The following is a 24,591-nucleotide window of genomic DNA, read 5'->3' on the forward strand; positions in this document are numbered from 1 at the left end:
CCCCTGGTCAAACTGAATACTGGATCGTGCATCCCCTATCAAACTGAATATTGGATCGTACATCCCCTGGTCAAACTGAATACTGGATCGTGCATCCCCTATCAAACTGAATATTGGATCGTACATCCCCTGGTCAAACTGAATACTAGATCATGCATCCCCTGGTCAAACTGAATATTGGATCATGCACCCCCTGGTCAAACTAAATATTGGATCATGCATTCCATGCATCCATAATTCATAATGTTTAGGCTTTGATTTTAATATGGAGGCAAACTGGAAAAACTATGGCTTCAAACTGATCATGTAACCTCAACACTATGTCAGATCTTAGCAATCATCTTTTACTTTTCCCCAAGAGGCAGCAACAGTTAGTTTCAAACATTCAGATTGGTATCACTTTGATGATGCAGAGTAGTATTAAATAAGATTATTAAAGCAAATTATGTGAGTTGATATTGTGAAAACTACATGTAGTCATTTATCAAAATCATATAAATCGTGTACACAAAAAACACACTTTTAAACTGTTTTTCTCAACAATTTCACAATATTTTAATGACCATCAGATCATACTGAACCTTAATGTAAAATTAATGTAAAATGTATGATTGATATTGTTATGAAATAATTATTTAGACAGAATATGATTTATGAATATGAATGATCAATATGGCACAATTATGCAAGAAATTACATGGCAATATGGGTGTCAGTAACCTCCAGCTGTGATGCTGTTCCTTCAGCATGACACAGGGTTACATCATGGGGCAGATTCCGTCATCTCGCACACCTAACACTGCCTGCAACCTACTGCTCCAGGGGAGGAATTTTTACCTGGCTTAAAGTGAAAGGTGTGTTAGATAAAACCAAGGCCAGCTGCAATCCATGTAGGCAGCAGGGCGTGACTCTTGTTTTACACACCATTCTATAACACAATACATGGAGAAAGTCTGGTCCACATGTCGTGTACATATTCCTCTATTATTGCAGTTGGCTTGATGACAGCAATACACTTTTGCAGAAAAGAAGTGTGCTATGAAACAGTGACCAAACTCATATCCTGTCTCCCACAAACAAGAACAGGCACTGCACCCTATTGTCACTGAGTAATTAGAGGTAACTTTAACTGTTAGATTGATACACAGTGCAAAAGTGTAGTCAGTAACGAACAAGGTGGTCTTAAAACGACTTGAATTGGACCTAGCTTCTAAGACTGCCAAATTCTCGGAGACTTGTATACCTTTGACAGGAGTGAAACTGATTGAAGATTTTTACAACTAATATGTGGATGTATTTTGAGTGATTTTCAGCAGTTTAGTTTGGATGAATCATCTTCAGAGATTGTTTTACAAGCTGAATGGACTTGGCATATAATGGCAGTGTTTCCCTAACAATTAATTACATTTCACTCAGTTTCAGTTCCTCCACAACTTTATAATCACTGCATGCTCCATTAAATACACTGCTTGGGGCATATACCTATCTCTTCACTGGAACATGTATATGCAAGAGGATATGTCAATCTTACCCTCAACCTGTCAAATATCAGATAAGTATCCATAAAGAGGGCCAGGTGATCAAGGCATGTGCCCCTCTTGTGGATGGCATTGGGAGATATTGTCATTACTGGTTCAGGAGTTGAGACTTGCAGTGTTGGCCTGGGAACTAGCGAACTATGTTGTGTGTTGAAGGTAGGCAAACCTGGTGTAAATGAAGGTGTTTGGTTGGAGAAAGTTGCCCCGCTATTGTCAATGTTGTTGTTTGGCCAAACTGTTTTGTCTTTGGATCTGTTTGGCTGATACAAACTCGAATGATTCTTGTTGTGAACCATGTAATCAAACACCTCTACTTGTACTCTTCTCTGTTTCTGAAACTGCTTGAGGCATCGTTTCGAGATTACATGTTTTCAAGTCATTGCCTTGAATAGAGATATATTGTCATTCTTTGTTAATGGATAGGTGATGCATGCAGATTTACAGTGTCATTTTATCATTTTGAACAAAATTTATTTACCTTTAATGCATTGTATTCTAAAATAGAAATAACAATACCGATCTCATTATGACAAACCTGAATTGATATTGTATGATCCCTTAAAGTGTTTGTAAATTAAGCATGGGGGTCCTTGTCCAGGTAAAGAGTTAGGTATTCTCTGGGGTCAGTACTGTAGAATCACACCCCAACACCTACCTTAATGTCAACCACTGTCATACAGAGATATGCTTATCAGATTTGACTTGTTCTCACAGATGCTTCCATAATTTACATGTTACAGCTCACTATAGTGTAGGACTGATACGATTCACTCGCGTATTCGGTGAATAGAACCGTATCCATTCTTGAATTGAATTCATTATTCGTGGCCACAAGAATCGAATATTTATGAATATGCAATCAAGAGCATTTACAAATAATACATAAACTACTGACTTGTTATTGTATTTGTGAATTAATATTCGTATTCATTACCCATATTTGTGATACGAATCATATTCGCCGCATAGTGTATTCGTTGCAGCCCTACTATAATGGGATAGAAAAATCATGCTAACGGGGTTTTTTGTGCTTCATGTCAGTTATCTTTATTGTGCTCATTGACACATATATGGACCTGTTTTATGGATGTCCATGGGTCCTATAACCAGCAGTGAGATCAAGGTGACATCTAAACAGTCCTTGCCTTCAGGGTACTTTCCTCGTGAGGCTTTTCCTCTCAACCCTGTTACAATGCTGTGGGCAAGACCATATGGGTAGTAATACAGGATGTGAGTAGGTACATGTGATCTATAGCCATAAAATCATCATAAAAGGTAACTGTGGCACACTGTCTCCATATGTCAATTTTTTCTTGTGAAAAACCAAGTATAATCATGTTACACTTGTAATATTCCATGTTGAGTGATACTGGTGGATATGCATGCAGTTACAGCAATGGATAACGCGAGTTGCAAGCATAAAGTTCCTGTCCATGGTAATTTCATGAAGTAATGAGGTTAGCTCAGTGCATGTTATTTATGGCATGTCAAATGCAGATGCTGATATTGAAATGGGCAATTTGTCTTTCCTATCAAAATGCCCACCACATCTTTGTGGCTATTTCACAGAATTTGTTATAGGTGATTATTCACTGGAATATTTTCATTTCCTTTTCATCCATCCATTTTCGATTTTAAAGAATTTTCTCTAAGTATTTGAGAGATGCATGAAATTGTTTGTCAAGTTTTGCTGGTGCTTTTTTTTTTGTAGTGCTGGTTTAGCAGCTTTCATTGTTGTCTCATTGAGAGAGAGGAAGTCCTCATTTCTTCTAGATGAGAAATAGATTGATGTATGTGTGGGTGAATAGACTGTGGTAGGTAATAAATAACTGTATATTGCCAATAGAAATATATCTTTTTGCCTGCTGACACCTTGTCAATGAATCAGACTTACTGTCTCGGAGGAAATTGCTATTGACTAGCCTTCTGCAGTATACGCCCAGGAGTAGCTCATACAGTTGATTTGAAAAAGAGTGATCATTGATCGATATAAAATTATTTTCATGGAAATTTCAAAACATGTAAAAAGTTTTGTGAATTGCAATTCTTGTCATTTTTTAAAATCAGATATGTAAGTGGGTTTTTTTTCTTGTTTTATTTAGATAACTAACATTATGAGTTGTTGTAAGCTATATAGCATCAGTCTGTTGGGTGTTGTATATATAACAAACTGTTAGACTGGCATGACATGATGCAAGGAAGAATTTGAAGGTGAAATTCTATCCTTATGAAATCATTTAGGGCTGGGTGTGAGTCTTGTGCAGGGTTTGCTGCCTTCTCCACTGCAGTGGTTGTTGAGGGAGGACCTGCTGGTGGATGTAGGTCATATCACTTGTGGAGATCTTGTGCTTCCTGACATTTGCAGGATCTTGTTTTACAGGACCCATGTGACAGGAAACATATCCGTATAGTTGTTTAGTGAATGTAGGAAGGGATGGATCCTTCTCATAACCCTCAAATATAAATTACACGTTACAGATGTTCTTAGATTAAACTACTATTGCTGAAAACATTATTAAAAACAGGATCTCCCCCTCTAGTTTCAAACACTGATGTTTCTTCAGATAACTGACGATATATCTGTTTGATTAGCCTTGCTCCAAGGCAGTACTGAAAGAAAAATCCATGGATGTTTAGCAATTCTATCCTCCTAATAGGCAAGTCTAGATATGTGGACAGTACAGGACTCCAGTCTCTTACAGGGACAACTTGTTCTTATTATTTACATAATCTAGAACTTATGATTTAAACTAACAATTATTGCCTTAGAAACTTGTGCAAGTCTACTGTTTGATGTATGTGTGATGGCTGTCATAGGTATGAAGAGAGTAGGAAGTTAATGTTTATTTTCACTTGTCCCTGACAAAGACCTGACACACAGTATCCATGTACCTAATGGTGGCAGTCCACAAGAAAATGTCACAAGTCCTTCCTGAATGTTTAAGTCTCTTACTAGCAGACTTATGTTAATTGTGAACTCTGAGTGTGGAAATACAGTAAAGTGACACCAAACAGTGCTATTGCAATGGTTTGATACAAATATTTATACCACAATAAATGAGTCCCTCTTTCTTATATCTGTCATCCTTTGTTGATAAATTGATGATGTTGTTCCACCAATGCAACTACATTCCAGTCTGCAGTGGTCTACTGATGACTATGAGGCAGATTCATGTATCAGTCAGAATGTAGAGACCCTTGTGTAGGATATACTGCAAATCTAGCCATTTACCTTGGCTGGCTGCCCAAGTTGTACTTAACCAGGTAGACATATGATTCATATAATGCGTTTAGTCTTTGGGTTAATCATAAAGACTTACTGGTGCAGGTACCTCATCAACATGGCAATCTTTAGCTATGAGAGGTCGCTGATCATTTGGGTTGAGTCACAGAAACAGCTACCAGTATAGTATTTGGATATCGCCTGGTTAGTGCTCAAAAAGTATGTGGTTATTGCCTGGTTAGTGCTTGGATAGTGCCTGGATAGTCCTTGAATGGTGTCTGGTTAGTGCTTGGAGTGAGTGAGTGAGAGTTAAGATTTATAGTCACATCGGCAATTATTTTACGTTCCTTCAACCCCAATTGAAGGTACAGCCACTAACAATCATGGTTATATAATCATTCTACCAAATTATAGTCACTTACTTTTTACAATACATATTATCAAATTTTATCTATTATCTCAGCTTGGATAGGTTGTGGATAGTGCCTGGTTAGTGCTTAAATGGTGTCTGGTTAGTGCTTGGATAGTCCATGGATTGTGCCTGGTTAGTGCTTGAATGGTGTCTGGTTAGTGCTTGGATAGTGCCTGGTTAGTGCTTGAATGGTGTCTGGTTAGTGCTTGGATAGTGCCTGGTTAGTGCTTGGATAGTGCCTGGTTTGTGACGGATAGTGGCTGGATAGAGCAATGACTTTGAACTAAAAGTCAAGCAACTCTCAACTATGACCAGGCTGATGTTGTTTCTCATCATACCCTGGCATTTAGACTTTGTTCACCTTGTTGATCACAAGTTTGTCTGATGTATTTAGTGTTCCTCCCCTCAAACAGTCCCCCAATTACTCAAAGACAATACACTGTTTGAAGGAACTCTGTGAAAGGTGTTCAGAATATTGTTCAAATAGGTGTATTGGTTAGATGAGTATGGCAGCTGTTATGTTACTGTCTGCTTACTAGTACTTGTTCATTGTATAGTGAGGATATATCCCCGATAATACCAGCATAGCTAAAGTGTGAGGAACCCTCACAGGGACAACCTTCATTAGTGAGGTTGGTGAAATAAGGGTGAACATTTGTATCATGCATATTCATAGGCAGCGAATCTTCACAATTTGATAAACCAGTATCCTAGCATGACACACTTTTAAAATTAAATTCAGCCGAGCGATATCTCTGAATTGGTAAGACCTTATCAGAATAAACACATTTCAAGAAATCAATATTTTGATGCAGGTAGTCCATTACTACCATTCATTGAAAGGAAGGGAATTTGATCCCCAGAATAATTCTGTAAAAAGGTTACTGGTAGTCTTCTGGTCTTATGTGAGTGTCAGAATTACATGGTTCCCATTCCCAGCTGTAGGTTTGCGTGAATCATCTAGAGGATAAAAAAAGGAACAGATGAAACCCTATATTTACATAGCTGCACAGGTAAATCACTTAAAAGATATTCTGGTCTCCCAGTGTTGAGCTTCATGCCTGGAAATGCTTATAACTGTCAGAAGCCTGTTTTGCCTTGTAACAGCACACCTTATATCTACATGGTACACATTTAGATGTTTTCTTCATTATGTTTGAGGGCATTGTCGACTTGCAATAGTAGTTTGGAAGTACTTGGTTAGACTTTATGCAATGCCCTTTTGGAAGTGTTCAGTTTACTGGTTGCAGTGACCTTTAGGAATTGGTCATTTTTACTAGTTGCAATGTCCTTTAGGAAGTGTTCAATTTTCTGTTTGCAGTGCCCCTTGAAAAGTGTCCAATTTTACTGGTTGCAGTGTCCTTTAGGAAGTGTTCAATTTTGTTGGTTGCACTGTATTTTATTTTAGGGGATGCAGTGTGCTTGTTTGAAGTTTTGTTTACTATAGTTTACAGTGTCCTTGAAGTGTTGGAGAATGTATATAGGACATGATTAATGATACAGCTGCTTGCAGAATTCTATTTGGAACAGTAAGCATAGTGCTTGGTAGGAAGGTATGATATAATTACACTAGTTTATGGTTATTGATCACCTGATGGTACTAGGGGAACAGCTGGGGATCTTGTGAGAATTGTACCATGCTATTCAAAGGAGCATAGAAAAAAAATGTTCAATGGAAAGCGTTATATATTCAGGAATGTCTTTCAAAGTTATTATGCTGAGGTCTGAACTTTATTGAATCCATTATTATAATATGGGTTAATTCATTCAATTCTTCAGTTATCGCAAATTCTTACCACAGAAAGAGGGATCTATGTCTGGAATGATGTCTGTCTAAAATAGGATGATGTTGCCAGTGTTCTAATCACAAGTGTTCTAATGACATCTTCTAAGCTCATTAGCAGAAACCTTGAGATTGTGTCATTCTAGACAGTATGAATCCGTTGTTGAAGACAATTGAGTTTATGCTTTATACAAGCCTTTTGCACTGCTAGATGATAGAACAGATGCTTGTTTTAATTCCTTATGTCAAATTACATACAGGATTGTGATGATTCCATGTATGGAAATGTCCTTCATGCTGTGCTAATATTGCACCAACAGTGCCACAAATTGGTTCCACATCAGCCTACCTCCTGGCTGTGATTGCCTTGTCTTCCTAGTAAATACACATAAATGGAATGTGTCTTCAATGATTGACGTGGATTGATATCAGCAAATTATGTGTACTCGATCATTCAGTTCTACAGATAAATGGCCTGAGAAGAGGTCTATTAGACAGTAAGCCTGTTAGTGTAAAAGGTCTGGTCAAGTGGTATCCAGTGATGTTGCAAGAGCCAAATGGCATTTGGACGTTTGTATTATTTTATTTTTTACTTTTGATAGGACATTCTTCTGTATGATTTCCAAATAGGGAAACAATCTTCAGGACATTTTGGATGACCTATGTCCTAGAAAATGAACAAATTTGAAACGCAGGTATATTTTTTCTCCTTTCCTTCCTTTTGATGTTAAAAAAAAATTACTGTAAATTTGTAGCTTATTAACATTGTAGCAGAAGCTGCCTTAATGATGAAGTACTGAAAAGGTCCCTCAAGATGACATTTTTAATGGAATAAATTAGCATGCAGAACATGAAAGAATAGTCATTGTGTTTTGTAAGAAGGGAGATGATGATGGCTGTCCTTGAATGACATCTTTGTTGTTGAGTATCTTTGCCAATTGATTGATGTCAGTTAACGAGATGTTTTGTAATCAGTGCAAACAAGACTGTCTCACGTTTGAGCGTATTGGCAAGGTCTGCTGTATGACTCATTGGTCCTCTGTTCAGCCTGAGATTACCACTGATCGTGGCCTGTAGCCTGCGTAAGGGACACTGACACTGTCATTACGTAATGACAAGCTCGTACAATGCTTCAGACGCTACTCATATTGTGCATCAGTTCCTTATCTCGCAGTCTCTTCTTTGGGAGTGGGATGTAGAAGAGGTCTCCAGTTCTTCATGCTTGCAACTTCAACTTGAATGGTGATGGGATGTTACAATGTCTGCTGATTATGGTAGTATTTGAATGGGTGAATGCTTAGGAAAATCAATTTCAAATGTGATCTAAGGTTTATTGTGTCAGTGGCGTGGGTTGATGTTCATACTATCGATCACTTGTTTGCAATGGCATTATAGTGGAACCCCATTAATCCAGAATTAACGTTCCCTGTGAAGTTGTCTGGATTAGCGAATGATCAGATAAAGGGATCATGGGTAAGGTGTAGGATCCTTTTGTACATATAAATGTCCCCAGGAGTCAATTTCAAGGGTGTCCAGTTTAAAGGGGTCCTATTTAATGATTTTTCATTGTACTTGTTTCACTATGTTCTCACTCCATTGTTTCATCTTACATGAGATGGAATATTAACGTAATTGTTGATATAGCCACAATATCATCATAAGGTGAAGTGAGCAAAATGATTATTATCAGCATTTGAAAATATGGGATGTCCAAAAGACATACATTTTGAATTACTTATAGGGCCGTTATGTCCCTACATACATGATATACCTTGTGGTAACATTAAAAAACAGCTTTATTTTTTAGAATGATTGAAATCAAATGTTATTAAAACATAAGTTACAGGATGCAAACATCATCCATCTAGTAATTGTCTATTCAGAGTCCTATCAAAATTTTCATAACAAATGTGTTTTCATATATCATTAAGAGGTTAATAATCAAATTTCATATGTTTCATCACAATTAGTTTAGGATGAAAAAATATTGGATAGAAATCAAATATGTAAACTTTTCAATTTTGTGAACCAACCCTAAAAAAAACATATGAAGGATAGATTTCATATTCACATAACCGCTGATTCAGAACTAACCGTTCAGTTCTTGTCTCTTTGTTGCAAATCTCAGTGCAAAACACCCACCCTGATGTGACAAATCTTTTTGTTGGAGGGGGAACGGCTTTGTGTCCTGATTATCCCAGCTGATGCAGACAGAAGGCTGAAGGTTATGTAATAATAGACAGTAGTGCAGGCGGGTAATTATGCTTTTCAATAAAGACTGTCCCAGATGCAGCCGGACTCGGGTCTAGGTCTTGGTGCACTTGCCTCTAATTGATGGGGATGCTTCAGTCATTCTGAAAGTTGGTGAGTATTGTTTGCGACATGTGCAGCCTCTGTTAAAACTTGGATCAGGTCTTTTACGACTAAGTATTGCTTTCGAGGTGTTGGCACAGTTTTGAGGTCAGACACGGACTGGTTTTGTTTTTGTTGTTGAATTATTGTGTCTGTTATGGTGGCACTGGTGGAGTGATGTCTGCAGTATGGCTAATTTGTCTCTTCATGTCAGGGTTGAAGAAGTTATGTTATAGTGGCAACTTCAGTAAGTTGTAGGTGGCAGGTATTCATTGGGCTGGTACTGTGGGTTGTAGAGGGTCAGGTTATCCCTGTGTTGGGTACACCAGTTGTCTGCTGGTGGTGGCAGGGTTTCTCTTTTTCTCAGTGCAGCTGTTGTTTTGTTTTGGTTGCTGCTGACATGGGGCATTTCTGTATTGGGTGGGGAGGTGTTTTTTGTTCTGTTTTGTACGTGCAGTGGGGTATTTTGTCTTGTTCTTGTTTAAGGGGTATCACGTTTTTGTTTTGATGGGCATATTGAAATATTTTTTATCTGTTCTTGAAGCAGAAATGGTTATTGCTATTTTGTTTTGATGCAAGAAGTTGGGTTCTTTTGTTTTGTTTAGATATATCAGGGAGTCTGGACTAACATTTTGTTTCTGAAGTGAAAATATTTTTAGATTATTTTTGTTGTTGAATTGTCTTTTTATGTATACAATGGAGGAGCCAAGGAAATATATTCATTATCAGAATTTGAAGAAATCTAGACTTGCTAAATTATTATAGGCATGCCAGGATTTTTCAGCTACTTTTGTTGCAGGATCTGTATGAGCATCTACAGAGACTTTGATTTTGTTTTGGTATTCTGAAAATGAGTACCGGGTATTTGAGGTTTATCTCAGTGTCAATAATGGGACGCTTTTCCTTTTTGAGTCAGGTTAGTTGTGTAATGACAACTCGCTTGCCAACATCGTTGTGGGATAGGTCTGTGTATTTTAGTTGCGCGAGCTGGTTAAGTATACAGTTTAGTGGTGGCGGTTGCAAATGTCATGTCACTGATGTAAAATGTCAGATGTCTATGGAGTGTGGGGGAGGTGGACAGGATGACAGGGTGGAGATGTTCACCAAAGGTCTTCATCTAAAAAAACCAAACAACTTTTGTGTAGAAAAGCATGTCATGTAAACATTATATTCAGTGCTAATTGGATCTGTGTATTCAGTCAACACTTTTTTGTGCTAGAAAAGGGGTGTTAATTGGATCAGTTTATTCATGTAGACAAGTTTAAATAATTAAAAAATCTTTACATGTAAATTTTAAGATATGTTGAACTTTGTTAGGTTTGCATATAAAAGAGGTATCAAAATACTTAATCATTACTTTCAGTCATTTGAAACCTAATCAACTTTTTCTTTCAATTCTTGAAACTCTTCGACACAAGTACATTGGGAATGTGAAACTTAAATTTCTATGCACAGTTTTAATAAAAAAAATTATGAAGACTCTTATCAATTGTATGATTACCCAAGGGCGGCTTTGATATATCAATATTCCGTTACCAATATTCTGTATGTGATATCTTCCCCAGCTGTCTGAAGCAGATACTGGAAGGAAAATGAGACTTATCTTGTAAAGATGTTTTTGTTATCAGTCTTCCACCTGATTACCTACAATAACTAACATAAAAAGTGTAATGGGTGCTGCTATGTGCCGGCCACAGGTGATTCGCTCCACCTGGCTGCAGACACACCACGCTACTTAGCCATAGAATCTGTGTGGTTTGCTGCAACGTGAAGACCAAAGAAGGAGATGCTGATTAATGCTGATCTCAACAGATACATATTCTACTCAAAGAAGTTGGACACCCAGTTAATCTGCATAGTCATATGAAAAAATCAGGAGTTCTTTAACTTCTTTTGAGTAGTATATAAATGAGATAAGCTTAATAGTGTTCAGGGTTGGGAGTGCACAAGGAAATGTCACTAGTCATTATCATTTTACTTGTCTCCAACTAGTTAATATCTGACTCTGGTGTTTGGAAATGTTCGTTCCTCAATTGTTTTTTCAAGTTTGACAAGGATGACATTTGTAGGGGTATTTATTCAATGGAGGCATTTGTTTCATGTTCAAACCCCAACCAGGGATACAGTCATTTGATTATCATTATTTGAATCTCTACTTTTGAATTGTATGTGTTTAATGGTATGGAACTGTGAGATGGAGGCATGTATAGGCTATTACTCATCAGTCATTAAGGGCGTAGAGTCACATGAAGCTGTGGTTGTAATTAATGCTCTTATGTCGGTTGTGATGGGTTCTTTCTTGTGGAATTATATTTACATACACCACATGACCTGTCTATACAGGATATCATATTTGTAAGTATGGTACTGTGTTATCCATAGATCTTACTCCCAGCTAATTCAACTATGAGATAATTGAACATTACCATAGTATGGCAATACAATAAATGTTTGAGAGCTGCACGACCTCTCAGTCATCATCCTGTCAAGCAGTATTGATGGGGGATACCGTGTGGGACCGTAAGTAAGGCGTCACACTCTCCCATGCATTATGCATGAAATAATACTGTACTATGCGATCATTTCTTGTGCATAGTCAAAGTTGAAGAGAACCATTTGTCCCAGAAACTCCTTTGGTGGCACCAAGGGAGACATGCTTCCTCGCATCAAAGATTTTGATCCTGTTTGGAATAAGATGGGATGTACAGATAAAGTTTGTGTCTTGCTTCCATGTTGCAAGTGGGCAATGATTTTTGGATTCAGTGAGAGGTAGCTGTACATGGTGAGTATCTGTTGTTGATGCTGTTTTCGAAATTACTCACTCACTCCTTGCATTGAACCTCACTGTACTGAACAGCTCTTCATCTTTTGACTCTGACCAAGTCTTGACTAGTTTGAGAAGTTTAATCAAGAATCTGATTTGTGTAACACCCTACATCTATGCTAGAATGTACCTAGCTGTGATGACTCCACTGGAAGAGACTCTCGAGGACTGAATGTAATTGTTCTCCTGCCTCAAACAAAGTCTGCCTGTCTACTCAATTCAGTTTCACGTAGGCCTGATTAGCTGTAGTTTTTACTTTAAATACATTTCTCACTACATTTGGGAGCTTGTATTGTAGAACATTTCACATAGTATGTTATAAATAACAGGCAATCTCGGATGCATCTGAGTCTTCCAGGATTTAACTGTTTCGAGTGTCTCCAAGTTTCATTGATCAGTGCCGACCTGCTAAATGTCATGGAACGGATAATGGCTATTCTATGCATGTACCTGATTATGTGTATACACCATTGGTATTTTTCATTATTTTTTCCTCAGTGATTGATAGATATATTTCCTGTCTTAACACCATAGCTTTTTTCCAGCTATGTTTGGCACTTAGCGTCAGATAAGGAACATTGTGCGTTATTAGGCTTCTGTATGGAGAGATGTTGTACATTATTGACTGGGAGGAGAGGAGAGAAGAGGGGACTTGGTCAGGGCTGGTAAGGGCATTACCCTCACTTCTACATGGGAATAACCAGGTTGTCGCAAACCCACACAAACGTCTGGCTCGTAGTGAGAATGTTGCAGCTCTGACGAAGTGAGTAGTATGCAGGATGCAGAAGAGAGAGTACTGTGGTATATGCAGACCAGGCCTGGCAGGCCTGGTAAACCAGGGAGGAAGGAAGGGGATGTCGGGGTAATCGCTCCAATCACTCTAACCTTTCCTTCACTTCATTCTTGCCGATCCTCGCTCGTCTGTCTGACATGCTGGCTGTGTGATAGTGTACACTACTCCAACCTGTGTAGGTGTTGTAGTAATTCCGGGGAGTCTGGAGGTGGACATGTGGAATCTCTTTCTAGGGTATGTGTTTGCATGTAGACTCACTGAACCAGGATGGGTGCATGTACCTGTGTAAGGCCCAGCCTCATGACAGGGGAACATCATCTGCTGGAGTTGATTGTGTGGTGAGGATAGATCAAAAGGTGAGAGGATTATGAATTGAGTTACGTAGGACGTGGGAGGCATTATGATAGTGTAGGACTGTGGCATATGTTTGTGTGTAGCTTGGGGTCATGTCAGATGTGAATGAAGGGGTGTATGTGGTGAGAATGGTTCCATGTACATGTGTAGCAGCAGTGGCAGCAGCAGCTGTAGTCTGGTAGAGTTCAGGAGGTAATGATGATATGAGGAACTCATGTTTGTGTCATTGATGGCTGGAGGTGTACAGCGTGGTGCTACTTCAGTGAATGATGGCTGCACTTACACCTACGAAAATACCATTTACACATAAGATCATGTATTATCAGTTTGATAGACCTGTAGAAATGTGTATCTTTGTTGTCAACCACCAGTTTGCTTCAGTTATCTACATGCTGCCATGATACTGCAAGCAAATTGCTGGCTGTGGTGTAAACCCTATAGTCACCCTGTATTTGAGACTGCTATCACACGTGGATACACCTTTAGTCGACAACTGAGAAATGCAAGGAGCTGTTCATGTTAAAGAACACCCATATTACTTTAGTTAAACCCTCTTGCCATGACAGATTATCTACTGCAATATAAAAGAATCAGGTGTTCTTTATCGTTTTTTTGAGTAGTATCCATTCTAATTTCTTCAAAATCATACTCATCACAAGAAGGCGCTATTTTTTGCTGTCAGTGAGTACTGTGTATTTTGGAAACTCTGAAACATTAAACTGATCGTATCCATTTGTGACACGTAAACACATTATTGTACTTAAATTTATGGTTGAGCAACCATATTGATAGGTAGTGAGTCATAGTTGTTCTGGGGCTTGATATCAACACTGTTAACCTGATACTTGACTGTTTATGTGGAGCGAAGGTAAAGGGGAATATAGTGATCTAGGTACATACATATGCTAGCAATTACGGCATTACAAGTTGTGAAAGTATTCTTGAGTATGAATCTCGTCCTGGACCACTGCACAAAGCGATATTTCGGGCTAGACTGCCATTTAGACTTCTTAAGATTTCTTTGGGTTTTTTTTGGGGGGAGGACTTGTTTTTTCTAATTGGGGTATGTAATATGGAAGAATCCTGATGATATATTAATAATAATCAGAAACTGAAGAAATTTAGACTTGCCAAAGTTTTATAGACTTGCTTTGTAATTTATTGATTTTTTTCCCTATCAGGATCTGTATGAGAAACAATATTAGCCCTGTCATGTCCATGTTAAAGCAGGGAGTTAAGGTCATATTCACACTTAAGTGGCATGTGAATGAGGTCCAAGAAGTGGGGGTAATGATGAAATTATTTGGGTATATATACAGAAAAACTGTTTTTCAGTTTGTTTGAAATTCATAAACTAGAGAATGTGGAAACCAACATGAGATCGTAATTGTCAGCACTACACAGGATAAAGATAAGAGAAGGTCTTGGTGTCAGGCTCCTTCACTATTAGTGCTCCTTCACTGGCCTGACTTACAGGATGTATCAGCCATTGTGAAGGGAGTCAGGAGATCCTGTTTGTATTTATACTTAGTTAAACAGGGAAGAAATAAGAGAAACTGATGACAGAAAATTTATGGTGTACATTTGTGGACAACAAGAAGAGCTCTGCACACCGAACCTCAACTGTGTGACCAGACTGATTGTGTGTCACCACACCTCAACTGTGTGAATTGTTGTTCATGTTATCAACCACTGGTTTGTCTGGTCCTGACTCAAATACATACTTGCTACATGATATAACTGAAATATATCTGACTGTGCCATAACACAATAGTCTGTCACTCATGTTTAGTTTTCAGCCATTGAAAAAGGAAATGTGTCATTTATCATTATGATTTATAAGTGAATGCAAACTGCTCTTACTTTTTAGGTTGTTACTGTCTGTTACATTTTTTAGTGGTTGTCCACTACACACAGCAGTAGTATCCTTATAGTTGATACCAAGTAGGTGCTTGCTGGGAATGAGTAAGTGAGTTGGGTTTTAAGCTGCTTTTAGCAGTATTCCAGCAATATGATGGCTGGGGACACTAGAAATGAATTGCACATTGTATCAATTTGAGCAATCAACCTGAGCCTTCATCATGACAAGTAAACACTTTAACCACTAGGCTACCTCACCACCCTGTTAGGACTGAAACCAGGGTAAGCACGGTCACAACAAACCTGTTTACCTCACTACCCAAGGAAATAGAATTTGCTTTCTAAATGTATAATAATGCAGTTCTAAGTGTGTCCTGTGAAGGGTATATCAGCATATTCAAGTAGGTTAGGGTAAACAGATGACACATAGATGTCCCCACAGTCACCTCTATTATTGCTGATTCAGCAATCAGCAGGCTTTACCATACTGGGCAATAAATACCTCCCCCATTTCAAGACTGAAGGACCTGGATAGGGATGATGACCGGGTCAGATATTCAGCGTGTTGGTTTTGTTCCGCAACTGATTTAATTTGTTCCAGGTAAACAACTGTATTGACGGCAGGAGATAGTACTGCTTGCAGGGTCAAACCGTTTGTCTACACATATAAAAAATACTTGAGACGGATCAACACGTAGGCTGCAGTAGCTAACATTCTTCAAGGGGTAGCTTGGGTGTCGTGTGAATAGCCGACCGGTCTTTTATAATTGACTCATCTCTTGTGGGCTCTTGGGTGTATTGGCGCATAGTGAATGTTTTATCTATGTTTGATAGGAATGAGGAAGGTCAAATGTTTGTGTATGATGTCAAGTTATTGATATCCCGCTCAGTGCAAGAATGGTAGCTTGTTTTTGTTTGGGGTCTCAGTACTGCCTTCAACCCGACACCTATCCCTGGATATATAATGAATGAATGATATCAGACTATGTAGGCGGGTATGAAAAGAATGAATGACGTTCACATGACATAGAGCATTTTTGAATTTCAAAGAAGGATCGGTCTATTTGCCTTCTAGATATAGGCTGTGATTAGATATTTTGGCAGTTGGTTTTTGATTTGGTCTGAGGTGTTTGAACAGAATGGAGGTTAAGGAAAAAAACTTGTGGAAAATGTTTGTTGAGGTTTACAAGGAGCAGATACATCAGTATATTCACAGTGAGTATGAGTTTGAAGCCACAGCTTGGGTACATGTGAAATCTGGGATTACTGACTTGAAATATGGGACTGATGGCTGGTTTGTCTTACAGCACTATTCTTGTGTGCAGCCTAGCTGTGTCACTTTGAGATTTCCTTCCACATTAATCTGACATGCTGTGATATAACTGAATGATGTTCAAAGCTGCGTAAAACCGGACACACTCAATCAGTACTGGTTTTTCTGACAGCACTCTGCTTGTTGGTTTTGGTAAACATCTATATCTGTATCATATCAGGCTTTCCTCCCACATTAAACTCATCTTGACATAGATGAACTCGTGTTCGAAGATGGGTCAAGTGAAACTCACTCAATCAGTATGTCACCTTTTGTCTGCCAATTCACTTCAAATGTCAGTTTACATTTACTTTTGTTTAGTTTTGTAAAATATTCTTCTTTATTTCAACCCACTGTTGTAAATAAGGAGGACTTGTCTATAATAACTATGAACAGAGTTCTTCACCAGTAGGGTTAGTAGGTTATGGTAATCCTTATTGAAATCAAGATGTTAGAAAAAACTCCCAGATGCATCCACAACATGCCGATCACATTGTCTGACCCCCTTCATGAATAAATGATATTGGCTCCAGACTGTTTTGTCAAGGATGAAAAAATGAATGTGTTTGTTCATTCACTTGTATGTTTTCAAAGACATATGAAAGTGGATAAAGATTATTGGTTAATGGATAATAGCTGTGTTATGATGTGTCTAGATCATTGTTACTTGCAGAGATTCTGAGGAAAAAATATCCTGGATCATGAAAGGTTGTTGTGACATTGTCACACCAGCAATTGGTTTGCCAGAAGAAAGTTTGTCAGTGGTGTTATATTTAACAAAGGCCTTGTCTGCGCTGGCAGACAGCAAGGCAACAGGGAACATGATTGCGCTGCCTGTCAATGTCCTGCATTACAAAACCTATGGCATATAGTACTATATGTATACACACTACAAACGATGTATTCAATGATATAATAATTATCTTGTATTGAAAATTGCTAACCATTTACTGATACTTTTACAGAAAATTCTCGAAACATCATTTTATTTTGCTGTATCATGTATAGACTTATTTTCTTCTGGAAAACCTACAGTTACAGCTACCTCCCTCGCAGAGCTCTTTATTGGGGAATTGTAAGAGCAGTGATGAGCATGACCTGATGTGGCAGTATTCAGATAGTCCAGTCATGTATCTCTCACTTATGGCATTATTTGCGTGTCTGTATTCATAATTGGCTTGTTTGGGATGAAGCTTTGTATGCCTCTGTAGAATCTGCTTATTAAATTTAGGAAAAACCTTGGTGCCAAATTGCTTTGTTGACATACGTCTCATTTAGTTAGGTATGGTAGCTTCCATGAAAAATGAAAATTTTATATATTGTTTGTATAAGTATAACAAACTTATGTAGAACATTTTCATACTTTATTTACATATGATTAATCATGTTAATTGTAACATTAATTTCCTATTTCTTTTTTCTATTTTACAAGTAGTGCATTTCCTTTACCGTTAAAGAACTCTTAGAGCTCTTCAAAACATGTCTGTTTTGTCACCAACTCTGTTTCTCATAACATCCACATTCCTTAAAGATTTGTTCATGTTTACTTAGATCATGTAATCTCATACATATGTATAGGTATGTGTAGATTATATACCAACCTACCTACCCACATTGTTATCAGTAAAGTTAGACATACGTGCCCACCTTTGCTACAGGATATCCTTCTACACCAGTACAAACTAATCAGGAGGCACAAATAGGCCAGCATGTGACTGCTGGCTGTCGGCCCGCCCTGTATCTGCTGACTGTTGTCACGACCAACAGCAGCTCTTGTATGACACAAGTGTCACCATATGATACACATTATGTATGAGAGCTGTAACCATTAAACATATACTGCATTGTGTTCTGGTGCATCATGTCCTGGGTAATGTTCCACGCCAGGGGATGACAATCAACCCAGTCACTGAGGTTCAATCAACCCAGTCACTGAGGCTCGATCAACCAAGTCACAGAGGCTTGATCAACCCAGTCACTGAGGCTCAATCAACCAAGTCACTGAGGCTCGATCAACCAAGTCACAGAGGCTTGATCAACCCAGTCACTGAGGCTCGATCAACCCAGTCACTGAGGCTCAATCAACCCAGTCATTGAGGCTCGATCAACCCAGTCACAGAGGCTCAATCAACCCAGTCACTGAGGCTCAATCAACCCAGTCACTGAGGCTCGATCAACCCAGTCACTGAGGCTCAATCAACCCAGTCACTGAGGCTCGATCAACCCAGTCACTGAGGCTCAATCAACCCAGTCACTGAGGCTCAATCAACCCAGTCACTGAGGCTCGATCAACCCAGTCACTGAGGCTCAATCAACCCAGTCACTGAGGCTCGATCAACTCAGTCACTGAGGCTCAATCAACCAAGTCACCGAGGTTCAATCAACCCAGTCAATGAGGCTCGATCAACCCAGTCACAGAGGCTCGATCAACCCAGTCACTGAAGCTCGATCAACCCAGTCACTGAGGCTCAAATCAACCAAGCCACCAAGACTCGATCAACCCAGTCACCGAGGCTTGATCAACCTAGTCACTGAGGCTCAATCAACCCAGTCACTGAGGCTCAATCAACCAAGTCACTGAGGCTCAATCAACCCAGTCACCGAGGCTCATTCAACCCAGTCACTGAGGCTCGATCAACCAAGTCACTGAGGCTGGACACCCATGCCATTTAGTCACATATTCCGACAAGTATAGGTTGCTGGGATCTACTCGAAACCAGAATCTCATAATATGTGGCATAGCAATCAGTTGCGAAAATACAATTTTCTCTGGTATCTACATACATTTTTGAGCCATGAAGATCCAGGTTTGACGAGGTCTTCAGCAACCCATGCTTGTCGTAAGAGCCAACCAACTATGCTTGGGATTGGGTGGTCAGGCTCATAGACTTGGTTGATGTGTGTCATTGTATCCCAATTGCATGGATGGATGCTCAAGATGTCAATCAGTGGATTGTCTGGTCCAAACTCAATTATTTACAGATCGCTGTCATATAGCTGGAATATTGATAAGTGTGGCGTTAAACAACAAACATACATTTTCAGTGAGTGAGTTTGTTGTACTCCGCTTTTAGCATACAATGCAATATTACAGTGGGGATACCAGATATGGGCTTCATACATTGTACACCTGTGTGGCATCAAACCCGGGTCTTTAGCGTGACCGGCAAACACTTTGACCACTAGGCTACCGCACTGCCCACACAAGTTTTTCAGGCACACTAGATGTTTTGTTTGGGTCTCTATTCATTCCCTTTTATGACAATGGTTGACAATTCATGAATCATAATGTGTCATAACCTGTTTCACACCGTGCTGTGAGGATACTGATATTGTATATATCATGATACAGTCACTTAATATTTGAGAGTAATTCTGCTGTTTTGAATAAATTTGTGAAATGTGAGGTGTTGCTTGTATCACCATACAGTCTTGGATTGTGATGGATCAAATCAGCAGCATTGTATGGGCACATCTCCAGGAAATCACTGAAACATTTTCACAGATTCAAAAATAATAAGTATAGATTAAGTTGTTAATTACCCAGAAAAATTGTGTTGTTAGGTATATACCTTGACATTGTTTGTGGTATTTTGAGGCTGTCTTATAAGGAGAGATGTTTCACCTGACTGCTTGGTTATGGCTTATACACTTAGACCGGTGTGCATGACTAGGCCTGATAGTCTTTAGTATACACAACAGCTGGAATGTCATAGTACATGGGGTATAGCTGCTAGTTATCTTAGTCAGTTGGATGTGATGTGGTTTGTTTGTTTGTTTGTTTGTTGTTTTGGTGACTTTCACCTGTAGTAGGTAGGTAGGCTAGAAGTCTGTCTTGTACCATTGATCCATGCAGGAGAACTTGGTCACCTTCTAGTAGGTCTTTGAGGACATAGGTAAGATGCCTTCTCATAATGTGTTTGAGTATTTTGGATGGAAATAATTTGATGATCTTTCAAATGAATTTTTTACTGTTAGGGTGGGAGTAAGGTAATATTGTATTCACCATACATGTCATGTGTACATACTTCTAATCAGATGTAGTGGTGTGCTGATGGTGGTTGTAGAACAGCTAAGATATTGAGTGAAGTAAAAATATTTCAGTTCAGTTAATGTAGTTCTGCTTCTTAAGAATGTTTGCAACATGTATGAATAGTGTTTGTCAGTACAGTTTGTGAATGGTTGATATAACTGTAATTAATAAATGATAATCTTATCAACTGTGTGGGTTTTCAGTTCACATACTTGTTTTTTGTGTATTTCAATTCACATACTAGTTATTACTAGTTTTGTGTGTGGAGCCCCAACCATGTATATAGAATAGGCATCATTTTCAGAACATCACTGGCACCTAGCAGTTTGCTTCCAGCAGGAGCTATCTTGTCATGTTACCCATTGTTCCAAAAATAACTACAAAAAACACTGTTTTGTGGTATGTCGTTTTCCAGCACTGTGACATAAATTGGTTACCAAGGATACTGTGAAACCATCTGTTAGATGGCCTTTCCAGAGTTTCTGTAAATAACTGTGATTACTTTTAGGTAATTCTACAGCATGACATGCTGTTGTGGTGTGTTGTTTGCCTTTTGACATTAAGGAAAACACTGAGAGCCAAACTAAGACTACATGTAGCACAACATTGGTACAGATGTGTTTTCTGTCATTCCAAACATTCCCAAAATGTACTGAATATCACAAAACACTTCTTGACCAAAGCAACTTATATTTAAGTAAAAGATTGGTATACATGGATTGTTTTAAACTGCAAATCTGTGAAATGAATATTTTCTGAACTATTGGATTATTGCAATATATGGCCTTCTAAAAATATGTTGGCTACAGAAAATGACTAACTGCCTTGCTAGTATGAATGGTTTAGTAAACATTTTGGTACTTGTATTATTGATTCTCATAGTGTCATCTTCATGTTTTCAATATTTTCACAAGTTGTTGCTTTTTGTTTTATGGACAAACAGATGATTGAGAAGGATGTTAATTAACATGTGAGAGATGTTGTGGTGTTAAGATTCGGAATGATGTTGATTGGAACATTCTAAGAGGTTGAGAGAGAATGTTTGAAAGAAAGATGTTACAATATGAGAGGGAAGTTACAAAGAGAAAGATCTTTAAGGTTGTGAGAGAGGGGTTGGTATAAAGTATACACTCAGCTTACTCTTCACACATAACATGAGATCTGTAAATATGTATTATCCAAGAATAGGCTATAGTGAGGCTGAGGGATGCAATATTGTTGTGTGCTGTACAGATGCTTGGTAGATGGTGTTGGTTACACTTGTGAAGCTCAACTTAGCTCTCCTCAGCTATATATACTCCACCAACTGCCAAGTGAAGGGCTCTCAGATGCACAACATCACACTCACAATACTGGCATACTAACAACCAACCAGGAAGAGTGTGTTTTCACAACAATGAGGAAGTTGACTTTAGGATTGGCTTCTGGATCAAAATTTTATATCCTAGAAATTTGTCACTTAAATTTTGACATCTATATTTAATTCTTTTTAACAATTGAATTGAGCTTTGTTTAAATAATAGCATTTGAAACACTCTTGCTGAAAATGTGCGTATGATACTTAGAAGTGTCTGTAAATGTCTTTCATTTGCTACCACACTAAATATGCCAATACTCAAACAGCAGCACATGATATATGCTGAACTATGGCTGGAGGTCTCCTGTCAGTCCCGATCACACATTTCCCAGAAGTACCTGGTCAGGCCCTAATCAGTGTAAAGCTGTGGACAGATTGAGCTGTTTGTATGGCCGTTATGGAACTGCTAAACACCCATTGTGTGTCCACAAAGCCTATTGTCCAGTGTACAGGTAACATTGTTTGGGTTGCACAACAAAGGGCTGAAAATGACTGACTGATTATCACTCCAGCTGAGTGTAATCCTGCAGTTGGCAGTGTGAGGGCTAGAGGCCCAGACTTGTCTCAGTGTGTGTGTGTATATAACAAGAGGCATGGACCCTGTGGATATACTGTATAGACTAGGAGTAAACCCACAGTGTGCTGCGATGGTGCAGTGGAAGGAAGGTACATATCATCAAGTACAAGTGGCTTATGTCCAGGTCGAAAATAATTTCAAATTTGGACATACGTGTTCCAGTCACTAACAATAATATGTAATTTTGAAGCATGTTTAGACTCTGATCTAAAGTATACAATGGCTGGAAGCACATATGATGGGTTCATGGACAACTGGCTCATGCCATTGCTGAAAATAGTTCCAGAATTTGTGCAAAATATTTCCTCAGTGTTATGTAATGTCATGCTTGGACATTGATGTGATGTTTGCTTATTGTATTGAATAAGGTCTAAATAATTACTTGGTATTGGTTCACCTTCAATCTACATAAGTTACAGGCTTTAGTTCAGTAGAGTTCTATGATATACAGGGTGCGAGTATGTAAGGTTGAACTTGATGTTGTTTGCGAAACGGTCCAGGGGTATGGAGTATCCAGACAGCTGGCAAACAAATTCAATTTTATGTGTTGATAAAAGGAATATGCATAATGCCAAATGTCTTGTATGTACTGTTTCAAAATTAGCATTTCAACTATGTTAACAGATGTTTGGTTTGTTTGTACTCTTCCCTCTATTTTTGTTTTTGTACCCCGTAACAAATGTGTAATCTTTACACATGTATGCACTACTGGCACATTAGAAAGACAAATATGTGAAATATTACTTTCAGGTTTATCCAATATTATAGCATGAAGCTATATTCTAGAAGTTCACTTTTATGAAATGTGCTTAGGTCAGCAAACAAATGGAAACCACGATCTTCACCATGTGACAATGTTTTAATTGATCATAGTTTCCTTATTTCTGTATCTGAGGTCAAATAACATGGATAAAGTAATGAGTCCTGTCCAGAATTAAGCAGGAAGTTGACACAAAGTGTTGAAATATTTCCTTGATTAAATTATGCCCATTAGTGAATAATACTAGCATGTCTTAAACGTTTGACTTTTTCTGGTAAATGTGAAGTGTTCAGTATCCACTGTGAATTGTTTTCATTCTGGGATGTCCTGGAATCTAAAAGGAACACATTGTTGCTTGTGTGTTTGAGTCATCTGAATGTCTCTTGCCCTGCTGGTGACATCACTTGACCTGGCTAATTCCGTCCTCCATCTGGAGGTCATGTAGCATAAACCGCTCCCAGTAGATTCCAACATGGAGGAAACAGGGAGACATCATTACCGTAGTTAACACAGAACATGCTCTATTATTACTACTCTGTGGGGATTCCAGGTTGGAATGTGTCCCCAGCAGCAATGGATCGGGTGGTCAGACTCCGTGACATAGTTAATAGCATGTCATCATACTCCAATAGAATGGTTCATTGTTTGCAATATTAGTCACTGTATTGTCTGGTCCAAATTCGTTTATTGAAAGGCCCCATCATGTAGCAGGAGTATAGTTTAGTGTGACTTTAAACAATTTGACTACATGTATGAGGAAAAGCTGATGTATGTTGGCGATATGTTTTGTGAATCATTTTTACCTATATTTTTGTGTCACCATGTTATGGGTTTTTGGATGCCTAAGAAACATCCATAGTTTTCTCGCTAATCACATGAACAACTTTAAAACATCTCACTCACTTATAAAAAACAATTTTATCTTAAAAACAAGCCATCATCTGAGTATTTGCACGGTATGTGTGGTGCTACACCCCTTGTTATAGAGTGAGTAATCGATAAAGATGGCCGACTGAAAACATAATCAGAATTAAGCCCAAACAATTTAATGGAACGCTTAATGTGTTGACTACGGGATGTATGATATGACAGTGTCTTGTGGCCAGGAAGTAACAGAAGATGTTATCTCTGTGTATCTAGTGTCCCAAGTATGTCAGTATGTCCACCCTGTTTAGACTTCTAGGATGTACTGGACAACAGTGTCGTCTGCTCATACTGTACAAATACACCAGGATGGGTGTTTCTTATGGTCACTTGGTTACTTGATGATGAGATTAAAACATCTCTGTTAGTTTCAGTATGATTCAGTGGGGAAGTTGAGTCACTTTTGTTTCAGTTTTGGTACTGCATGTGCTTGATAATACATGTACTGTATTATCATCACATAATGTGTCTGCTCAAGAACTGACAAGA

The 24,591-nt window shown here is 38.5% G+C and overlaps 1 protein-coding gene across 5 annotated transcripts in view; it reads left to right on the forward strand.

Moving 5' to 3' along the window:
- Positions 1–24,591, forward strand: part of LOC124135861 — a 141,080-nt gene that overhangs the window by 100,277 nt on the left and 16,212 nt on the right. The gene's annotated exons all lie outside the window — the stretch shown is intronic.

This window comes from Haliotis rufescens, unplaced genomic scaffold, assembly GCF_023055435.1.
Source record: "Haliotis rufescens isolate VD_foot unplaced genomic scaffold, xgHalRufe1.0.p SCAF_4, whole genome shotgun sequence".
NCBI classification, from domain to species: domain Eukaryota; kingdom Metazoa; phylum Mollusca; class Gastropoda; order Lepetellida; family Haliotidae; genus Haliotis; species Haliotis rufescens.